The sequence below is a fragment of the Atractosteus spatula genome, chromosome 1 (genome assembly GCF_055471065.1).
Source record: "Atractosteus spatula isolate fAtrSpa1 chromosome 1, fAtrSpa1.hap1, whole genome shotgun sequence".
Classification (NCBI taxonomy): domain Eukaryota; kingdom Metazoa; phylum Chordata; class Actinopteri; order Semionotiformes; family Lepisosteidae; genus Atractosteus; species Atractosteus spatula.
The window spans coordinates 32,739,015-32,753,248 of record NC_142706.1 but is presented as its reverse complement, the minus strand read 5'-3'; the positions used below and the strand labels follow the sequence as shown (position 1 = coordinate 32,753,248).

The window sequence follows — 14,234 nt, the reverse complement described above, 5'->3', positions numbered from 1 at the left end:
TCTCGAGACGCAATGTGGGACATGGGGTTTACTTATTCACTGTGTATGGATTCGGATTTCCCGGCACGAACACCAAACCAGCTGACAGGCTCTGTTGCAACCTCTGTTCCAGCGGTCGTCCAATAGGCGCTGTCCCAGCGTCCTCTGGCTACCGGCCAACCAATCGAGGTGCAGCTCGGAGTAGGACGGGCAGAGGAATCTAACTGTGGCGCGCAGGGCAGTCGTTGCTCCCAGGGGTCTACTAGTAGTCTGGCTGCCTAGTAGAAAGTCTCTATGCACAGAGTGTGACTGCGGGTCCTCGCAAGTCACTCTTTTGCACGGGAAGAAAACTGGTTCGTTCCCGGTCCAGCGCTGCTTCTGAATAAGCTATTCAGGTTATCGACGAGGGTCCAACTGTAGGCTGCCGTTGATCAAGCGGAGTATTCACGTTGGTAGAATTCTGAGTACGTACGGGATCCTCGGCCTCAGCTTAGAACAAAGTACAAGTCCCAATGCAGACAACAGCGGTTGTCACGTGATTGTCTCTGAGAGTGCGTGCGCGAAAATGGCCAAGGAGAGCCCCGACCTGAGCATGTGCTACCTTTTTGACCAAGACACAGATGTGCACTGATTGGTTGAGAGGTTGGCGGGCATTGGAGACCCACGTGGTGTTACCACGCCCTGCCAGTCCCTGATTGGTTCATCAAGGTGAGATATGAGTCACTTACTCCTGACACTTAGGAATGCAGTCCAGATGTCCTTCTGGCACTCCCTAGACAGATAGGCGTCAGGGATGACCATTGATCATGATAGCCAGGCTTAGCTAAGTGCATCTCCATTTGGGAGCTGCTCCTTATCAAAAGACAACACCTTTAATCAGCCTGCATGAATAGCTTCTCTGTGGCTGCACCACAGAGATGATGAGAGAGAAGGGGCCTCATTTAGGAAAGCACAGCAATGCTTAATTCTGTCTTATTAACAAGCATTGCCGCTACACCTGCTAGAGCACCACAGTTCACAACCACATCACAGATCACAGATCAGTCCCAGTGTATGAGATATTGCTGTTTGATCTTTGATCTGAGCTTTAATAGAGAGCTTATCTCTATTAATATAACTATCGAGTGGTATTAAATGCAACTTTTTTGTATAAATGACACTTTTCTAAAATTGATTTAAAAAATAAAAACGATTACAATCTAATCTTTCCATGTTTGGTCCCATGAGGAAGTACTATATGCTCCTGTGTTGTTTAACGATGGTATAAGAAATAAATCTAAATAGTGAGAAAGCTATGCTTAAAGTGAATTAAGGGACTTAGAATGCAAAGATAATGATTTACATTGCATTGTCAGATTGTGAATCAATAAAGGCATTTAATTAAACACACGTTTGCAATTTTAATCAAAATGCGGAAAACAGGGTTAGACCATTAGACATGCAATACGTGATCATCTTAGAATCGTTGAGTACGTTTTTTTTTATACATAGGATTCAGAAATACAATCGAGAATAGTTTTGTGGTGGATGCATAGATGAAACTTTTCTAATATGTATAACAAAATTAAAGACGATTAAAATCTGTAATCTGTAATCTTTCCATGTGTAATGTCATTAGAATGTACAATAAGTTCCTGCTTTGTCTAACAATGGTATCAAACAAGAAACCTGTGCTTAATGATAATTAAGGGACTTAGAAGTCGAAGAAAATGATTTACGTTGTTAAATTTTAAACATTAAGTTATGAACGCAGACGCAATTGGTGCTTTACAGCCATTGTGCAATACTGAGCTCCACGCTTCCTCCCTCTCTGTGCCATCTCCCCCTCTGATGCAGCGCAGTGTGCAGCACTTTTCAGAGCCTCTGATTGGGGATATAAAGACCTGCTGATCTGTTCTACATACCAGGAAGAAACGTGTGTTGTTTTTATGAAATTCGTGTATTTTAAATGTTTAATTAAGAAGTAAAAACCTTACAGCGTACTCAGAGATTCTAAGCTGATCACAAGGAAGAAAAATCACCTGTTTTTCGCTCATAAAAAGTGGTTATTAACTATCGAAACTTGTTTTCATAGCTTTTAAAGTTGTGCAATGTCTAAGCAGGAACACATCATCATATCTCATTTTTTATTTATTTTTTAAGAATTTAAAAAACCGTTTGCCCAGCCTAATTTTAAAGACCTCTACTTGTGAAACTTTTTGCAGCCTGTACATAAGACTATATACACAATACTGCTGACAGCAGGAAAAAGTCCTACACTTTACTCAGCAGTTTCTTAAAAACAGCACACATGGTGTTCAATCAAATTTTTTACACAGAAGACTGACAAAGCTTCGCATTGTGAATCTGTTTTTCTAAGAAAACATGTGTCCGTGGGGGGAAGATGGACTGTCTTTCATAGGAAATATTCTACTTTAAAAATACCTGTGAAACCGGTTTGTTCACAAACAATGTAAACACAGAGACTTTGTGGAGTGAAATTCAGCACAGCCAGCACTCCCGCAGAGAGAGAGATATGCGAAAACCGTGCAGCGCCAGGCGAGTGCACAACATTAAGGTAGGGCTTTTGGGCTCACATCCTCCATGTGAGGGCGCAAGGTGGATTTGCGCCCTACACCCTGCGGTACCGCTGTGTACATACAGTACAAAGATGTTGTGATATTTAGAAATCTAAAAACTGTAAATATAATGCCAATAATATTTGCTATTTCAGTTTTTCAAAGAAATATTTATTTGTTAAAAGAAAACTCATGGCAACAGCTGGGTTTGAACACCCAACCTCAGGGTTATAAGTCAGTCACTTAAGCCATCACACCACATGTCAAGCAGTAAAACAGCACTACACATATCAATGGAAAGTCATGTGCAACAGTACATGAATATAGTTATACCGTTATTAATTTATTTAGATACGCGATTCCATATTATATTCCCCATTAATCCAATTCTAAAAGTATGCTTCTGTTTGCTCCGATAGCGAGCGTATTCGCATAAAAGGATAAAACGATCAATTTTCACAAAGTATATAAACGTACAGTAATATGGTCAGAAGGAGCACGTAAAAAAGTTTCCGAAATAACCACATGTAAGACTTTGATGCTTAAAATGTTTAGGGAGAAATGGAATACTGGTGTGTATTTTTTATTTAAACTACAAATATATGTTTATGTTCCTAAATTAATATAGTTTATGAGCATGTGAGAGGCATGGTGAATCGGAGATTCTCAAGACTTACTTTGTATGATTGGAAAAGAACACATGATCGGATCAACTAAATGCTGTGGTGTTACTTTTTGTCAATGAAAAAATAAAGTATTTTTGTTTACAAAGATGATTACAAAGAATGTGGACCAGGATAATACTTTGAGTTTACAGCTTGTCCAAGGTCATTCATTATTAATACTATTAGTAATATCTTCGGTAAATAATTGCATAATTAAAATATTTATGATAAAGGTGGTAGGTTGTGTACTTTTGTCCAACTGAGCAACCTTTCTTTCATAAAATATACCAACTTTTTAATGTATAATGATTAACATGCTGTAATACACAGTTTAAATGTAAAAGTCTAAAGAGTATACAACTGAAATTCTTAATTGAATAAAGATTGTCCCTCAGCAGTGATCAGGATTCAAAACCAGATGTTTTCTGGTGACAGCTCAAATGCTGTACATGAGAGGTTAAGCTTTATTAGCTCCACCTGGCGTATTTACAAGGTGATTCCGGATACTATTAACATAATCAAATTTCATACGGTAAAGTGTGGTATGACGTGAAATGACGCGTTAGGACATGTTTTGATGCGACATTCAGGGTCACTGAGCTTAATACCTGTGCAATATGACATGCAAGCTTTGACGTTTTCTATTCATCTTTCATATTTATTTAATATTTCCATTTTTTAATCTAGCATATTCATTATACACTGCGTCTTCACTGCACTAGTATCACTCTTCACCTCAGATCTGTGCTCGCTGACCATGATTAGAGTAAGTTCAAAGGAAAAGTATAATCCATGAGCTACAAGAAACACACCACCGATAAGTAGCAATTCTGAGATGTTATGTAGCAATTCTGAGATATAAAGTCACAATTCTGAGTTTTTAAGTCGCAATTCTGAGATATGAAGTTGCAATTCTGAGTTTTTAAGTCATAATTCTGAGATACAAAGTCGCAATTGCGAGATACCATACCGCATTTTTTTTACTCCCTGGCTGAAACGGGCTTCCATATAAATGAGATAATAGAATTTTAACTTACATGCAACATTGCGTGAAATATTCTGCACATTAAACTACATATATCGATATATTGTTTTCCTTTTTAATTGCTTCAAAAAATTGTCTTGAAGATGTAAATGATGTGTCAGTCTTTTTCTTAAGGGGCCTCTTCAATCTCAGTGTCTTGTATTTCATATTAACTCTTTATGTTATTGCAACCTGTATTATATACATTAAATGTAATCTGCCAGATGTTCACCCCATCTTGAATTTTATCTAAATCATTTTAATTTAATTTGTCACTTCATTATCTACTGAATAACTCAATACTCTGTATCACATGACCTATGTATCCATTACTGTTGTTGCTTTTTCAAAGAATTTATGAATATTTATAAATTAGAGGGGATATTTGGACCATCTAGCTATTGCGTTTTAAGTAGCTAATTGATCCATATATCTCATTCAGCCATTGTTTGAAATAAACAGGGATATTAGCTTCAAAGAATACCAGAGGAGATTGTTTCAAACTCAGATAAATCTTTATGTAAATAATTACCTCCTATTTTCAACATCCTTGACTAAATATAAGAGTGAACCCTACTGAACTGCTTCATATCTTGAACGGATCACAATATTCTGTGTTTCAATTCCAACAGCCTATGGCCACTAAATGCTGGACAGATATTAAATAAATAAAGACTTTAAACCAACCTGCTTACATAGGAATTGAAGATAATGACAACTGACAACAGTTGAAACACATTGACAAGGGCACTCATAGTGTTACATAGGAGCATCACATTTGTGGATAACATTAGTTTTTTTCTGTTATTGATGTGTGTTTCAGAGAAACTGTGGGGAAAAACAGAATGCATTTTCATAAAATGAAGTAGAAAAAATCAATACATTCTCAAATCTAATTAGATATTATGGTTAATGGGGTTGAAATGAAAAATACACTAAATAATGTTTAACATCATAATTAAATTGGTTTAGAATAAAATATTAAATTTAGAACACATTCATTTACAAAAGTTTGAACTTTTTCCACACTTTCCACAAACTATTACCGATTGGTTTTGGTGAGATATTAAAGCACTAAATACAATGCAAAACCTAAAAATTAAAACTGTGATTTAATAGAAAGCATCAGAGGAAGCCTTTTCAGATTACAAGTAGTTCAATAGAGAGACTATGTTCTTTTAACAAATGAAAGATAAAATAAAACTCACACAGTGAAGAAATGGTATATACTACAGTTATACTATTAGGTATTAGGTATACCAAACCTTTAGGTATTTTAAGTGTTAAAAACATATAAAATAACTCTCATTTACAGCTGAATCAAAATGCCACAATTTTGTTTAACTATTAATAACACTGCCTTATTTTTTTCTAGGTGGAAATAATAGCCTGTGGGCATAAATTCACTTCATATTCGGTAAGTATGATGAGATGTTTGAGATGACAACACCTGCCTATGGCAACTTTAGATCAGTAAAATTTGTAGTCCAAATCCCAAGCATGTGCTTTTTTTTTCCCGCAGTCTCATCATCAACCAGCCTTTAATGTTTTTTTACTGACATCAGCACCATCTGTATTACCCATCACGGGACGCAAATTGATCTGTATTGTATTAAGCTGCATTATGCATTATCAAGAAAAACATATCCATTGAAATACATAATATTAATACATTTTTAAACTACTGTAGGTAGCAAAATGCTTACAGTACAATATTATCATGCTTGCCCTTCAATTCTGCTACACAGGTATATGTGGTTAAAGTGGAAATTCATATTTAATTCTCTAATACTATATATAATGCATAAAATATATATTATTCATTGTATATATTTAATTTAATGCAGATGATAAAGCCATTTATGTATCCATTGATCAGATTTTTTCTCATTTGTTTAATTATACTCATAGTATATAAGAGTCTTTTACCTGTAACACCATTTTTATTTTCTTTCACTTTCAGTTGAGAGAAATAGCATTACAAAAATTGGAATATGAGTTTTCAGACAGTGAGATGGTGCTTTGATATCAGTTTCATACTATTTAATTTTTCCCTTGGCTGTTCTCATGTAGTTAGTGAAATAGTGAACATTTGGGTATTCTGTAATACAGTAATGAATATAAGGACTTACACTTGAAATACTTGTGGTAACATTAAGTCACGAAATATACCTGTGACTGTGAATAGACCTTTACTCATATGATAGACATAATGCATTACTCATAATCTACTAGTATCATGATTGATGAGTACTGATGCCAACATCCAACCATGTCCATACACTACAGCTGAATTTCCAAATTTGTTAATTAATCCTGGAAAACAATGGAAAAACATATTGATACAATAAAGTTCAGTAGACTCACAGATCACACTTAATATTTTTACTAAATATATTAAATTTGTGTTAATGTGGTTGGTGACAAAAAAGTAAATGAAAACTCAAATATTCTGGAGAAATTTCACTAATTCAAATCTGGCACAGCACGCACCTGAAACTAGGGAACTAGTTACAGAGCCTATAGCATGCTGGTAATTTCTTTATTGGGGCTTTTTTAAAATGCAGCATCACCCTCAATATGGCTCACAAACCAAAAACAAGTACAAAGGGGAAAGAAAAACAAGAAAACTGCTTGATCTGGAGTTAAAAACTGAGGTTATGAACAACGTAAGGGGTGGGCTCATCATCAGATGAGCTGCACACTCTTTTCATATTCATCATCACTGTCATTGCTAGGATATTATTGTGAGTGTTCCCTGCATTTTATTTAATTTGATTTAATCTGTTTTGGATACTGTACGTTACTGTATTTACTGCATTCCTGTTTTCAAAATACGTAATTTCATAACTACATGCACACAGTCATGCTTACAATTAATTTTATTTGTTAAGGGAGGGGAATAGGAGATCTAAGGAGGGTGTTATGGTTATACGTACGATGTCAGCAACATAACTACTGCGTAAAATTTGAGTCTACTGTACCGCGTTTTATATATTTATATATTCCTTGCATTTTTGTTGATGGTCACTATTGTTAGATACTACTGTTATAATCACTGAAATGCCACATGAAGTCTTACAGTACTCATTTGTCCACAAGAAAGGTGGAATCTGAGATATCCCATTCAGCTAGCCTTTCTAGCTGATTTCAGTGGCTGTCTTCTTTTTCAGGAAACTAGGATTACAGGATGTCTTGACACCCGAAGAAGGCTCCACAGCTGAAACGTGTTTTCTTTCTTCTCTTTTCAGCATGGAATAAACCTATTACTTGTTCCTAGGATTACATACGTACAGTATACAAATGATATCTGAGATAACAACAACTGTTACTGAGATAATTTTCCATGCATAACAGTGCCCCCTCCTGAAGGGGCAACCTCTGGGCGCTGGACCAGGCCTTCTGGGGAACCTCGCATAGTATGCCCGGATTAGTCGTGGAGCTAGCAAATATCTCGCTGGGACCCAGGCCCGATCTTCAGCTCCACGCCCCAGCCAATGAACAAGGTATTGTAGACTTCCTTGGATCCATCTGGAGTCAAGAATCCTCTGGGCCAGGGTTCTTCCGAATCCTCCAGATGGGGAGTGGGTGACTCACCAGGTGTCACTAGTGCAGGTGCAGGTTTCAGCAGAGAGACGTGGAATGCTGTTGAGATCTTTGAGCTGAGTGTCCTGGGGAGCGCAAGGTGGTAGGTGACAGCATTCACCTGCTCCTTGATTCTGAATGGGCCGATGTACTGAGGTGCCAGTTGTAAAACTGCCAGGAGGAGCTAATAAAGCTTAACCTCTCATGTACAGCATTTTAGCTGTCACCAGAAAACACCAGTTTTGAATCCTGATCACTGCTGAAGGACAATCTTTATTCGATTAAGAAATTAAGTTGTATACTCTTTAGACTTTTAAATTTAAATTGTGTATTACAGCATGTTATTCATCATTTATAAAAAAGTTGGTGTATTTTATGAAAACTAGATTTCTCAGTTGGGCAAAAGTACACAACCTACCTTTATCATAAATATTTTAATTATGCAGAAACATTTTATGCATCAAAGTCTTTACCAAAGATATTACTAATAGTATTAATAATGAATGACCTTGGACAAGCTATGAACTTAATGTATTACCCTGGTCCACATTCTTTGTAACCATCTTTGTAAACAAAAATACTTTATTTTTTTATTGACAAAAAGTAACACCACGGCATTTCGTTGATCTGAGCACGCATTCGTTTCCAATCATACAAAGTAAGTCTTAAGAATCTCTGATTCACCATGCCTTTCACATGTTAATAAAATATATTAATTTAGGAAAATAAAAATATTACTGTATGTAAACTGTACTGTATATTTCTGGTCTTGGTAGTTTAAAAAAAAAATACACACCAGTATTCCATTTCTCCCTAAACATTTTAAATATCAAAGTCTTACATGGGGTTATTTCGGAAACATTTTTACATGCTCCTTCTGACCATATTATTGTACGTTTATATACTTTGTGAAAAGTGATCTTTTTAACCTTTTCTGCAAATATGCTCGTTATCGGAGTAAACAAAAGCATACTTTTAGAATTTGATTAATAGGAAATATAATATGGATTCACGTATCTAAATAAACTAATAACGATATAACTATATCCATGTACTGTTGCACAAACAGCAGTATAAGACTTTCCATTGACATGTGTATGGCTGTTTCAGGGGTTGTCATATGATTTGCCTTGGTGGAGTGATAGCTTAAGTGACTGATTTATAACTATAAGGTTGGGTGTTCAAACCCAGCTATCGCCATGAGTTTTCTTTTAACAAATAAACATTTCTTTGAAAAACTAAAATAGCAAATATTCTTGGCATTATATTGACATTTTTTTATATTTCTAAATATCGCAACATGTCTGTACTGTATGCACAGAGCGGTAGGTCACAAATCCACATGAGCCAGAAAGCACTCCATTAATCTCTCTCTCTCTCTCTCTCTCTCTCTCTCTCTCTCTCTCTCTCTCTCTCTCTCTCTCACTCCACTGTCTGAGTCTCTGTGTCTACACTGTTTCTAAACAAACTGGTTTCACAGGTATTTTCAAAGTAGAACAGGGCAAGTCTTCCAATGAAAGACACACACTCCACCTTCCCCCACGGACACGTTTTCTTAGAAAAACAGATTCACAACACAAAGCTTTATTCCTGTCCTTACAGTCTGGGTAATTGAAGGCTACGCTGTTATGCTTCCTATGGTGATAGCAGTATTTCTCCCATTGTGAACATGTGTACACAGCAGTCCCCCCTTGTTCCAGTTAGTGCACAATTACGCATCGATAAAAAACCGAGGTTTAAAAAAGTAGAATTAGCTCACTGATAGTTTTATGTGCAAGCTGCAAACATTTTCACAAGTCATTGTCTTTAAAATGCATTTGGTTTGAAGGCTTTCTGTGTTTCCCTTCCGAAGATATGAACAAAAGAATATTCGAGAGTGGTAAAAAAATGGCTTAAAAACAACATAGTGAAGGCTGTGAAAACAGTAACAATGTACTTTGTACACACAGAAAGTGTTTTCGTAACTCTAGGAGGTTTTGTGAAAAAGCTACAGGCATGCCAATATCATTTTTGAACTTCAAGCTAACTTTACCCCGGTGTGGGCAATGCATTTTTATCACAGTCACCTGCTAATTCATTTTACACCACGGGAAGACAGATTGAGATTGTACTGTATCTGTACGGAATGTGTGTTCCATTTTCAAAACTAAAGTGTTTAATATGTATAATTAAAAATAAAAAAAAACTTGCAGCTTACTCAAAGATTCTAAGATGATCACGAGCAACTGTATTGCATGTTTAATGTTCTAATAAAAACTACAGTATGCTTAAGATTTGTTAAACCGGTTTTTATTTTTCGGCACAGCCAGCTGGGACGAACCACACAGACACCAGCTAGGCTGCTAGAGCACCACAATTCACACTCAACCACATCACAGATCACAGATCAATCCCAGTGTATGAGGCATTGCTGTTTGATCTTTGATCTTAGCTTTAATAGAGATATCATCTCTATTAAGCTACGTATCGAGTGGTATTAAATAAATACAGCTTTTTAGTATAGATTACACTTTTCTAAAATGTATTTAAAAAATAAGAACGATTACAATCTAATTTTTCCACGTTCGATCCCAAGAAAAATAAATCTAAACGGGGAGAAAGCTATGCTGAAAGTTTAAGATACTTAGAAGACAAAGATAACGATTTACGTTGCATTTGTCAGATTGTGAATCAATAAAGACATTTAAATAAGCACACGTTTGCAATTTAAATCAAAATGGGGGTAACGGGGACTCTTATTATTTCTCTCTCTCTCTCTCATTGTCAACACTCGTTCAGTTGTGGTTCTTTTGGTTTCACGGAGGGCTTCTCAGATAGTTGGGCATTCAGGTAGATTGCCAGGCAAAAGGATTAGTAAATATATTTTGTTAAAGCAAGTCAGTTTTTTGCAAGACATAAAAGACATATTGTGGCATTATTATATAGGATGGACACAGTGACTCAGACACTAGTTGAATGAAAAAGGGCACTTGCAATTTTGTTCTGTCAGTTCTTCCTCCCAGAACTTGTAAATCACATTGATCAGCTCTTGCTTTGTGCTGGGTTTAGCAGTTTTCCGAATATAGTCTTTCAGGGAACGTCATGCCATCTCTACTTGATTTAGATCTGGGGATTCAGCTGGAGTTTTCACCCAGTTCACTCCTTTTGCTAGAAGCCTCACCTTTGCTGCTTTGTGTTTTGGATCGTTGTCCTGAAAAAAACGGTGCCTCGATCCAAAGTGCTCCCTCATATATGGGGCTGCATGCTGTTTGACCACGACTTCCTCGAAGAATTCACGATCCATAATTCCTTCGAAAATAAGAAGTGGTCCCGGGCCTCTTCTAGATATACCCCCCCAGACATGAACCTTCAGTGGATGTTTGGGCTTTGGCTTGTTCACATATCTCTCCTTTTTATAAAACGACATGGTTGAAAACTGTTCCAGAGCCACTGTTGTTTCATCAGTGAAAAGTACATCATGAAATGCCTCACCCTGTTCAATCCATTGAAGAACTTGTTTGCGCCTTCCCTCTTTATTTTTTATCCTTATCATGGGACATGTGTTGGTTTTTTTATATCTCCATCCAAGCCCTCTGCGCACTCTTCTTATCGATGTCGGACTCACGCTCGCACCGAGGTCAGCCCACAGCTGTCTTTGAACTTGCACCACTGATAGCTCATTATTTTCATCCATCGGTTTGTCAATGGCTCGCACAATAGGACTTGGAAAAAAAAAGAGATCAAGTTAGTTATAAAAATATTGTGTGTAGCTGTATTTACATGTAATAACATATTTTTAGAAAGTTATTTGCCTTTGAATCGTCCTTGGTTTAGATTCTCTTTGCCTCCTGTCCGCTATGACACTCACCCTTATAAAATTATGGTGAAACAAAACAAAAACAAGATACAATCTGCAGACATATTCCTTCCTTAATCTTCCTAACATTGAGAAAGCTTGGAGGCAGCAATCTTTTTAGGGGAAAGATGGCCATTGACCTGTATCCTGAGACTGAGGAAGCATCTGAGCTGAAATCTGGGGATGAGGCTGGGAAGAAAATCCCCCTGGAGCAAAAAACTGAGACCTGGGTTCCAAGGCGTGTGGCTGAGGCTGAGGTCTGGGCATCTGAAAACCTGGAACCTGCGACTGAGGAAAGGCTGAGACCACCCGAGGCAACCACTGACCTGTGGGGCTGGATTGGCAACTGGAGAGACTCAGGGCTTGAGGCGGGAGGTATCGTATTCATAGAAAAGGTGGAAGGAGTTAACCGTGGAGCCTCTGGAAGAATTTCCTGAAGCAGGGTTCTGAGGTATTTTGCTGCATCAGCAGCTCTGCGTCCCAATTTCTTCTGCCGCCGCCTGGCTCTGGACTTGGGTGGCTCAGACATTCTGTTGTGCCGGGCCCGATGAAAATTAGAGTCAATGAGCCAAGATATGCAGCAGTCGAGATAATTTATTCAATGACAGCACTGAAGAGGACAAACAGAGCTGAGACTGAGAAAACAGCTGAGGCAGTAGCTCCGCAGCTGAAGCAGGCAGAGCAGAGGCTGAGGTCTGAGGTGCTTAGTGGCAATGATTACCGAGGAACTAGAAACTGAGGATTAAGAAACAGTGAGAAATACTTCTGAGAACCTGAAACTGAGAGGAAACCCAAAGCAGGGCTAGTGACTCAATGTCTAAGCCCTGAGGAATGGTTTCTCAGGGCTTAAATATTGTGCAAGGTTTCCTAATCGGCCTGATAGGCCTGGCCTGATCTCAAAGAGTATGGCCCCAATGAGTCTCCAGCATGTGTGGAATGCGAATGCGCATTGATAATTGGTGGAGCTAATGTGGTGGTGCTGGAGCTCGTCGGGGCGTAACATGTAGGGTATTATCTTTGTAGAGTGATCATGTTTGTTAACAGCACAGCTCTATAAAACATTTATTATGTAAGCATATCAAATACGCACTTTTGTTGCCTGTTGCCTAACTAAAAGACTCTCATGTACTGGATAAAATGTTTAGAAACATTTTAGAAACATCCAATGGATGGATGAAAAACTCCATTTAATTACATTCCTTCCTTTACGTAAGTATTAAAAAATAAAATAAATTGGCATTGAATTCAAGTTTCACAATAAACGTTTAAAGAAAATGGAAAGACACTGAATTTCAAGCAACAGGAAAATCAATAAAAGTAACCATTGGCAAAAAAAGCAAAGGTTCAAGATGCAAGTGGTCCTTTACTATATACAGATGCAGCCATTCAAAACGCGGTGGGCGTGTTGCGGTATAACACGGGTTACCGTATAATACCTTATAATACTGCAAGGAAGATAATAGTATCTGGAATTACCGCCAGGTGGAGCTAATAAAGCTCAACCTCTCATGTACAGCATTTGAGCTGTCGCCATCAAGGTCTTTACCGAAGATATTACTAATAGTATAAATAATGAATGACTTTGGACAAGCTGTAAACTCAAAGTATTACGCTGGTCCACATTCTTTCTAACCGTCATTTTAAACAAAAATTCTTTTATTTTTTTCTTTGACAAACACCACAGCATTTCGTTGATCTAACTAACGAGGACAGGACATTAGCTAGCCAATACGATAAAGGAATGACTTTTTTTGCTCATTTCTTTAGCACATTTGTACAAGCACTTGGAATCTGTCCAAGCCCTACTTTGTCAGGCATTTTCTTTTACTGTAACGGACATAAAAATTCCCTTGCTTTTAACAGAGCGTTTCATAATTTCTAACTACGAAAATTATTTCTTTCAGCCAGTCATAGATACTGAAATGAGGACTGTATTTTAGATTTTGTGTAGTTGCTAGCATTGAACTGTGTGTTGGATGCACATTAATTGAAGGAATGGGGCTATTTCATAGTGGGTTTCTAACACTGTGTATAGTTCCATCCACACAGTGCCTTTACTTTCATCCATTTTTTAATCTCTTTATCCAGTACAGAGGATTTGGAGCCTATCCCAGTAAGCAACGGACACAAGGCAGAATACACCCTGGACATAGCGCCAGTCCATCACAGGACAGACAGACACAAACACACACACCAGGGCCAGTTTTCCCATAAACCAATTAACCTACCAGTATGTTTTGGAGTGCGAGAGGGAGTCATATCACACATATGGAGAAAAACCATGTAACCCAGAGAGAACATGCAAACCCCACACACACAGGACAGCAGGAATTGAACCTAGGACCCTAGTGCTGCAAGATAGCAAAGTTAACCACCTCGCCACCATTTGAAATGGATGGATATTTTAGTTATCTTTCTAGTTCACAGGTTTGCATGCATAATTTAATTTTGAAAGCCACTGAGACATCAGGTACTACTGTTGTATTTATGAAAATGAAACAAAACAAAGAGCATACTAACAACTGTGCCATCCTACTCCTTGGTTAATACATTTTATTATTTATAAACAGTTAACATTGTTAGCAAAA

At 37.4% G+C, this 14,234-nt stretch overlaps 1 pseudogene; it reads right to left on the bottom strand.

Moving 5' to 3' along the window:
• Nucleotides 1-7,668: 7,668 nt before the first annotated feature.
• Nucleotides 7,669-12,175, bottom strand: LOC148840802 (uncharacterized; annotated as a pseudogene).
• Nucleotides 12,176-14,234: the final 2,059 nt, after the last annotated feature.